Raw genomic sequence first — 9,111 nt, 5'->3', positions numbered from 1 at the left:
AGCGAAGAGAGAAAGAACGGGCGGGGCGGGTATTAGGAAGGACACTGAACGAAGATTTTGAGGGATGAGTCATCAAAAAGAAGCTGGGAACGAGAGCGGAACTAGTAATCTGAGCTGGGAAGGAGACGAGCATTCATTAGGCATCGATGGTGTCAATCACATCTGCTCCACAAATGACCTGAGAGCCTTCCAGGCTTCTCAGACCGGAAAAAGGGTCTCGGTGGGCGGTCTAAAGGCTTTGAAATCGGAAAAGACAGAGCGCGAGCAGCCGTCCGAGGAGCTAATGCAGCAAAAGCTGGTTTCTTAGAAAGATGGCGTTTGCCATCAAGGTCACATGGCCACTTTAGGGGACTAAACGAGATACTAGTGAGAATGATAGGAACAGCCACCTAGGATTCAGATTTTCAGGAGCAGTTTCGAATCCAATTTTTTTTTTTTTTTTGTCAGTTAAATTCATAAGCACATGGAAACATAAGTCCTAAAAACCATCAAAACGACATTTGAAGGAGGTGGATTTTCACTGGGGCGCTTCTCTCTCAGGGAGCTGGAAAGAGTGAGGGATCCCAGGAGTCAAGAGGACTGCAGAACCAGAAGGCAGCTGGGTGCCAGGCCAGAAGGCAACGTGGGAGGCAGATTGAACCGGGGACTGCCAATCTCACCAGATCTATGTCAGGCTGAAGTCTAGGCAGCTTGCTCTAACGTCAGACCTCACTTGATTTTGCAAGGTTGTCCCGACAAAAGGACTTTGTTGGGTGCCCTGTACATTGTACCAGATAAGTTCACCAATAGTTAGCCTTTAGTTGGTCCAGGATAGGACGAAAAATGTTTTAACCCCTAAACTATTTGTATGTTCTTTTGTTAGATTTATTATCTGTTAGTTTCCTAGCAGATGTTACATATTTTTAAACGGCAACCCGGTTGTAAGTAAACTACAGGATAAAAAGGGATTTGTTAACTTCTTGGCCAGTCAAGTTAGGGGGGCATCCACTATGCTGCCCTGAATTGTAGGGACCAGGGAAGAGCTGGAACGTATATATTTTGTGATCGCAGAATGGAAGCATTCTGATCTAGCTGATTCCTTCCATTTGCACTTCAACCATTTTCACGCTCCCACCCACAATCCATACTCCAAACTGGGAGCTGCCCAAGATTCCCAACACTCAGAAGAGCCTACAAAGGCTGTGCCTAAGAAGATGGGCACAACAGAAAACGAGACTTCAAGGGTACCTGAGAATGCAGGCAGTGGCAGAGGGGTTCACATCTTGACTAGCTTAGTCTTGTCCTTACTCAGCTCTGGCCATCCCAATTCAAGTGACCCCCTCAAACTACACTCTAGTATTACCCCATTGTGAGGCATCATCAGACTAGTTCAGTTTTAGTTTTATTGATTGCTTTGAATCTATTCAGGAATGGGGTTTGAGGGCAAAGGGAACCACGTGCTGTTCTACTCTCATTTCCCCTCCCCTAAACATTTAGAAGGGCTGTAGGAAGTCTAAGGAGCCTCCTTCCCAGGTGGCTCATTGGTAAAGAATCCGCCTGCCAAAGCAAGAGATGCAGTTCGATCCCTGGGTCAGGAAGTTCCTCTGGAGAAGGAAATAGCAACCCACTCCTGTATTCTTGCCTGGAAAACTCCACGGACAGAAGAACCTGGTGGGCTACAGTCCATGGGGTCACAGAGTCTGACCCGACTAAACACGCATGCGCACGAAGCAAAGTGTAGCCTCAGGGAGCTGATTTCTTATGGAAGAGTTTGAGCTCAGTCATTCTAGACCAGTATAACTCACGCAGGAGGAAACCCTTAGGCCCGAGCTCAAGGGGGAACCAGGCCTCTTCACTGTTCCTCCCTTGGCCACCCTAGAGGCTCACAGCAGTGTCTCTTGGTCAGATCTGAAAGAGAGCTCTTGTCGCGTCTGTTACAGATATTTAAGCCATTGTAAGAAAGCGTGAGTGGGAGGGGGGGTGGAAGGAGGAGGACACAGCAAACATAAACCTATAGTCCTTGGGAAAGCACACATCTCCAGGAAAATATAGAAGCTTTAGTGACAGAAAAAAGGATGGCCAAGAGGCGTGCCTGGAGCAGCACTTTCTCTTCCTCCCTCTTTTTTCTGTTAACGCAGACCCCAGAGCGACTCTACCCTACTGGAAGGAAGCTGGCCTCCTCCTATAGATGCTGGGCGGCGCTCCGGAGCTCGCAACTTAGGAAGGAAGCTGCTATATTCCATCTCGGACACCAGGTGGCACCAAATCACAAGCATAACGCCAAAGAAAACTGGCAGGAAATGGACCTTGAGAGTCCTTGAACTATTTTTCTCCCTCCCTATTCCCCACATGGAATTGAAAAATAAGAAACCTTTCAGATATGGTGGATAATTCTAATTCAGTAAAAACACTTTAATCTTCCAGCGGAAGGTTCCTAGGATTTAAATGCAGCCTTAGTCCCCACCCTTCCCGGAGACCTAGTTCTCAGCAGCAGATAAGGAAAATGGTGACTTTCCTGGAATCATTTCAGATGCCTCCACCCTCCAGAAGAGTTGTTTTTCTCCCAGGTGGTAAGCTGAGAAGTAGCAGACACCAGACTTCAGAGGCTCTACTCAAATCCTGGCCCCTTCTGAAGGGCCAAGTGCTCTGTCATGTGTGTGCTAGGAAATGACCATGTCTAAACAAGTTGTAATGTGGCCAACCAGCCTCATGGCCTCTTGCATCCAAACAGGACCACTTCCAGCCCCCACAAATACGCTCCATAAGTCCCCATTCCCAGGTTCCTCCACCTGGAATGCTGTCCTCTTTCAGCCATTTCTGTCAGGTCCAAGCTACGCGTTGAGGTGCAGATGGAAATCCATGAAGCCTTCCTTCATTTCCCCCAGTCTGAAGGGACCTCTGCTTTTCTAAATTACCATAGTAACTTGTGCCATTTGCTCTATTTGTTGTTCAGTTGCTAAGTCGTGTCCAGCTCTTTGTGACCCCATACTGCAGCACCCCAGACTTTTCTCTCCTTCACTATCTTCCAGAGTTTGCTCAAACTCATGTCCATTGTGTTGATGATGCCATCCAACTATCTCATTCTCTGTTGCCCCCTCCTCCTCCTGCCCTCAGTCTTTCCCAGCATCGGGATCTTTTCCAATGAGTTGGCTCTTCCCAACAGGTGGCCAAAGTATTGTAGCTTTGGCTTCAGCATCAGTCCTTCCAATGAATATTCAGGGTTGATTTCCTCATTTGCTCTATGCTTCTACTTCATGTCTCCCCTACGAAATTGTGACCTCCTCAAGGGCAAGGACCATGGCCTATGTATCTTTTTACACCTTATATTGATGAACACAGTAGGCACTCAACATACAATGATGATGATATCTTACATTTGTATAGTGCTTGAAATGGCAACCCACTCCAGTACTCTTGCCTGGAAAATCCCATGGACAGAGAAGCCTGGTAGACTACAGTCCATGGAATCGCTAAGAGTCGGACACGACTGAGCGACTTCACTTTCACTGTACTGTGCTAAGTCGCTTCAGTTGTGTCCGACTCTTTGCGACCCTATGACTGTAGCCTACCAGGTTTCTCTGTCCATGGGGTTCTCCAGGCAAGAATACTGGAGTGGGTTGCCATGTTCTCCTCCAGGGGATCTTTTCAACCCGGGGATCAAACCCACGTCTCTTATGTCTCTTGCATTCGCAGGTGGGTTCTTTACCACTAGTGCCACCTGGGAAGCCCTTGTACGGTGCTTATAGTTTACAAAATACATTCACATCTATTTTCCCATTTAATCCTAACTACAACCCTGTGTATGAGGGTTGCATGAGCATCCCTATTTTACAGATGAGCAAACAGACTCAGAGAAGTTAACGAACTTGCTCAAAGTTGTACAGCTGGGAAGAAGCAGAGATGGATCTGAATGCAGGTTTTCTGACCCTAAATTCAGTTCTTTCAATTTTCTCTACCTGAGCTGGTGGCTGGGAATTCTTTCGTGGAGACTGAGGTCATGGAATTCATCATGGGACTGGGGGAAAGGGAGGAGGGGAAGATCTCCTTTCATCTCTGCTCCCTTTGTACCCCTTCCCCTCCCTTGCTTCCTTGTTTCCAAAGAGGATTTCAGAATGCAATCTTACTTTGTTTAAGAATGTCCTGGTTTGAGATGTCCTTGTGGATAAGAAGAAAACACGTGAAGTGAAGATAGGACAGTAAAGGTGTATTCACAGCTAGTGACTAATGGATCTTTGGGGGCTTGAAGGGAGGTCCCTGGCCTGTCCAATAATTTAACTAACGACTTGGATCAGGACATTGATGGCATGTTTATCAAATTTGTAAATGATGCTGGTTTCAGGAAGATCCCAAGAGGCCATAATGAACCAGGAAAATGAAATGTAAAGTTTTCGTAGTCGAGTTCATCGAAACCAAATGCTTAAGTGTAAGGTAGGAGAGACATGACTCTGTGAAAAGGTTTCAGGTGTGTGAGGTGCCTGTAAGTTCATTATTTTTGACACTAGCTGCCTGAAATGCTAATGAATTCAGGGCTAGGATGTGGAAGATTACATTTGTACCTTCTTGTCTGCTCATTAGACCACAGTGGAGGACTGTCTTTAGCCTTGGACACCACAAAAGAACAGGAGCATTAACAACCTGGAGCATGCACGAAGCACAGAGACCAGGAGTATGAGAGGACTCCAGAATCATTGTATGTGAACTTGAAGAAGGGATCAAAAAGGGGGTGATTGTGGTTTGGGATCAAGTTCTCATATGTCGGAACCATCATCATATAGAAGATGGATTCATCTTGTTTTGCTCTGTAAGAGGGACAAAGGGCATGTGCTCTGGGAAAACATATTTTGACTCAACCTAAGGAAGAACTTTGATGGTTCAAGATGACCAAATATTATGCAATGGTCAGCTTTGAAAGGACAAGATATTCCTATCACTGGAGGTATTTAAACAGAGACAAGATAACTACTTGGCAAAGGCCGCAAAAGGAATCAAGCAGCAGATCATAGGGGTGAGGAATTAGGCAACCATTAAGTTGGCTTCTGACACTGTAATTTGGGGATTCAAGTCAGGGGTAGGGGTTGGGGCCAGAGGTGAACATAGTTGTACCTCAAAGTAGGTACCTCTCAACTAGTTATTATCTCTGCCTCCAGATTGCCCTGCACAGAGGCTTCAAAAATATTTTTCTGAATACTTTATCATGAGACTTTCCAGCTCACCATAGAATCTCAGTAACGCTAGAGGTCATTGGGCTCAATCCTTTATCAGATGCTTTCTTTGCCTTTGAATCACCCACAAGGAGTGATTATCCAGTCACTGCTTAAATATCTCTGTTGACGGCGAGCTGCCTACATTTGAGTTAGTACATTCTAATTTCAGAGATTGTTTTTAATCATTATAAAGTTCTTCTTAAACATAGCAAAATGTTTATATCAGGATGTTGAGATTAGGAAGTTTTTTCTTGTCTGTTTTTGAAGATGTTGGTAATAAATTTTAAAAGGACTTCAAAAGGCTGGAATCATGAGCCAAAACTTTTATTATCATTTTCTCATTATAAAAAAGAAAGAAAAAAAGCCTCTTCCTTCTATCCAGCCCAAATCTACTTTCCTGTAACTTCCACCCCATTAGATCTTAGAGCCCTTGGAGTCACACACAGAATAAATGTCCAGCTTCCTCTTCACTATGAGCCCAGTAATGATTTGCTGACAGTAGAGAAATTTCTCTGGGGATTTGCTAGTTCCCTTACTATTCTCACCACTCTTTCTCTGGCTGTACTTTTGTTGACATGTCCCTTGAAGTATGATGCCTGCATTGAACAGAGGGCCTCAAGTGTGGTCTGACCAGTACAGACGATCTACTGCACAAGACGATCACTTACTTCCTTTATTCTGGACATTATGCTCTTATTAATATAGCTTAAGGTCATGATACTTTTGGTAACAACCAAACCACACTTTTGACTCGTGGATCATGATGAGATTCCATTTACTCTAAAACCCTTTAAGTCACATCTCACACTTCTTAACAGTTACACTGTTACATTTTGAAATTTAAAAAGGTGACATCATCCTTGTCTTTGTAAACTCTGATTTTGCTATACCGAGTCCATCATACGAGCCTCTTGACATCTGTACAAGTTCTTATTCTGTCATCTCACATTTTGGCACTTCCTCCCAGCTATGTATAATTTTCAAAGTTTATCTGGTGACATGAAAGCCGGAAATCGCCTAGAATTCCCACATTTCTTCATGTTGTCCTAAAAGTATGGTGAGAGAATGTTTCTTTGAGCTCCAGATACACTGTAGGGGTAACATTCTAGTCTACCCATCGAGTCAGCCTATCAAAGGAAATGAGCTTGAGTGGGAAATGGTTTTTCCAGAATCCATGCAGGGGCTAAGTGTTCTCTTCCTTTTCTAATTGCTCACCAACCCTCATTTGTTCTAGAATCTTGCCCTCAGTCAATATTTAACTCATTGATCTCAGTGATGCAGCAGTGTGCATCCCTTTCACCCTCCATGGGGTTTTCAAAGCCATCACCAGTTGTCCTGCAACTGGAGCTGCAGGTCGTCACAGCTGGGCTGTTATTGATTGAGACTAGGAGGTGGAGTTGCTCAGAGCAGCTAAAGGCTCTCTGGGACTAGACTCCCTTGAGGAGCCTCTCTCTGGGGCTCACTTTGTCCCTTTGACTCTGAAAATCCTTCTCCTTGCAGAAAAGAAGAAACACGGGAGTTGCCAAGGAGATTTTGTTTCTTGTCTGTGAAACCATTAGCAAATTAAAGAAAAATCAGGGCCCCCCATTATTCATCTGGCAACACCCAAACTCTTCTGCTGTTATGAAGACCTCCACAATCTTTCTTTCCAATCTTTTCAAATGATTTCCCATCATTTGACTTGAACCTTTCACTTCTGTCACTGCTCCTCAAGCACATTTAGAATCTTACCTCCATGCTCTGGCTGAGGACTTTCCCCCAATTTGGAATGCCCATTATTCCATCTCCCACCCAGATCTTACCATAGCTTTTCTTGCAATTTCTCCAGCTCTTTTTACCTTCACCATACAAACGAAGTCACAGAGATTATGCATTTTACTCATCTGATCACAGTTCAGACATACTGTCTGAACTGTCTTCCTGACAGTACGCACCCCAAAGGGGGTATATTTTATCCCTCATTGTATATAGACCAGCACAGGGCCTGGCTTACAGTCCTGATAACCATCCTTGCTTCCCATGGAAATTTTCCACAGTGACTGACCTCTGGCCCTTCACACACACCACGAGTTCAGATCCCAAGATATCTGTGTCCAGCTCCTCAAAAGACTAATATAGAAACTAGATAAATCTAGAGATGGAGGCTGGATCCGGTTTAGGCCCTAATGATTTTTGCCATGTGAAATCAAATCCAAGTATACCCTCAGCCCTTTAAACAAGAACCTGGGCTTTTTTTTTTTTTTTTGCTGGACTCAGGGCTGGCAGTCAGCAAGGGGGCCAAGAACACTCAAACCACCCAGGCACAGCACTGACTGTCAATTAGACTGAAACTCTGCCTGCATTAGAGGTCTCGCAGATCTTTTTTTAGGTGTGAAGACCAACTATGATCTCTCACTGATGAGTCCCAAATAGGGTTGGAGCTGGGTTTGCTATGGCACCTTTAGTTCTTAGAGGAGACAATGTCTACATCCTTTCCAACTAGAAAGCCTCCTAATTTGGAGGCACACACACACCCCTCAGAAGAGGAGGTTCATTTTGGTATATCTGACATGGAGTAATCAAAGGATCATAATAATAAAGACTGACTGATCTAAAATGGTCACATAACCCAGCCCTTTGCATTCAGAAAGATGAACACCATTGCTTCCCTTAGTCACTCATTCAATATGGCAACTGTTATTGAGGACTTACTACATGCCATGATCAACTCCTATCTACAGCAAAGTTTTGCCTTGTGTCTAACTTAATCTTTCCCCCCTATCACTCTCAGAAGATCACCCAGTTCTGTCCTGATTTAGGGGATGATATATCTCCTAATTTTTTGATGATGTTGATGTCACACTTGTCATATAGTAGGTGCTCCACAATTATTGAATGTTATTTCATCAGCTTCCTCCTTTTTAAATTAAAAAAAAAAAAAAAAAACTTAGTCCTTTGGCACATTGTTTTTGCTCTTCTCCAGATCCTCTCTAGCTTTTCCACATATGCTGAAAATGTGTTGACCAAGGGCAGACCCATTACTGTTTTCGAAGTCCTAACCAATGTTAGGTAGAGTGGAGAAAATTGAGGACCATGAGAAAGGTCATATGTTACTGGACTACATTTTAGGTCTGTTTCTAACACTGTGACATTGTGTTTTTCTGAGCCCATTTCCTCAGTTATAAAATAAGTGGGTTGGACTACATGACTTTGAGCTTACTTCTAAAAAACTCAGACTGCGATTACTTCCCAGTGACTCCATGCTGAATTTTTGTTATTATGTGCTAGTATCCAAGTTAGTTTTGGAAAGAAAGAAGGAAGGGAGGGGGGAAGAAGAGAAAGAATAGGGTGAGAGGAAGGAGGGAAGGAGGAGAAAACCAGTTCTACATTAGGGACTCATCCAACTCAAGACCCACCCTGACACCCTCCCCCCAGTTCTATTTTCTTTTTTTAACTAACCTAGGTCAAGTCAATCATTGCCCATCTCTTTTGTCCCCACATACCATATTAGTATTTAGTTCTTGGTTTTGGTCTTTTTACTACCTTGTGTTTGTTCCCTCTGAACGTCATCGTGTTGTGTTGGTTCATCTCCTTCATTCCATCAGGGACACTTGGAAGAATGCTATTCCTGGTTTCTGAGGTGTCTGCAACCCCACCTAACTGTCACACTTGATGAGCAGACTCCTGGTTTAGTCCTTCAAGTCACTGAGGGTAGTACGAGATACCATACTGCTAACTCTGTGGAGCCCACTGAATCTGTCCCCCAGGGTTGACAGGGAGCTACTGATCACAGTCCTGGAGAGAAATGCTCCCAGGGCCCCAGTGACTTCTCCAACTCTAATTCACAGAACAGGAAACCAGTATCCCTGGGGAGGAGAGGGCCCCTGCTCTGTCAGTCACCCAAGGCCAGGGAGTCCACATATCTGATGCTGCACTGGATTCAGACATG

The sequence above is a fragment of the Bos grunniens genome, chromosome X (genome assembly GCF_055505025.1).
Source record: "Bos grunniens cultivar Pamir isolate PY7600 chromosome X, Bosgru_T2T1.0, whole genome shotgun sequence".
Classification (NCBI taxonomy): Eukaryota; Metazoa; Chordata; class Mammalia; order Artiodactyla; family Bovidae; genus Bos; species Bos grunniens.
Note: the sequence above shows the minus strand (reverse complement) of the source record.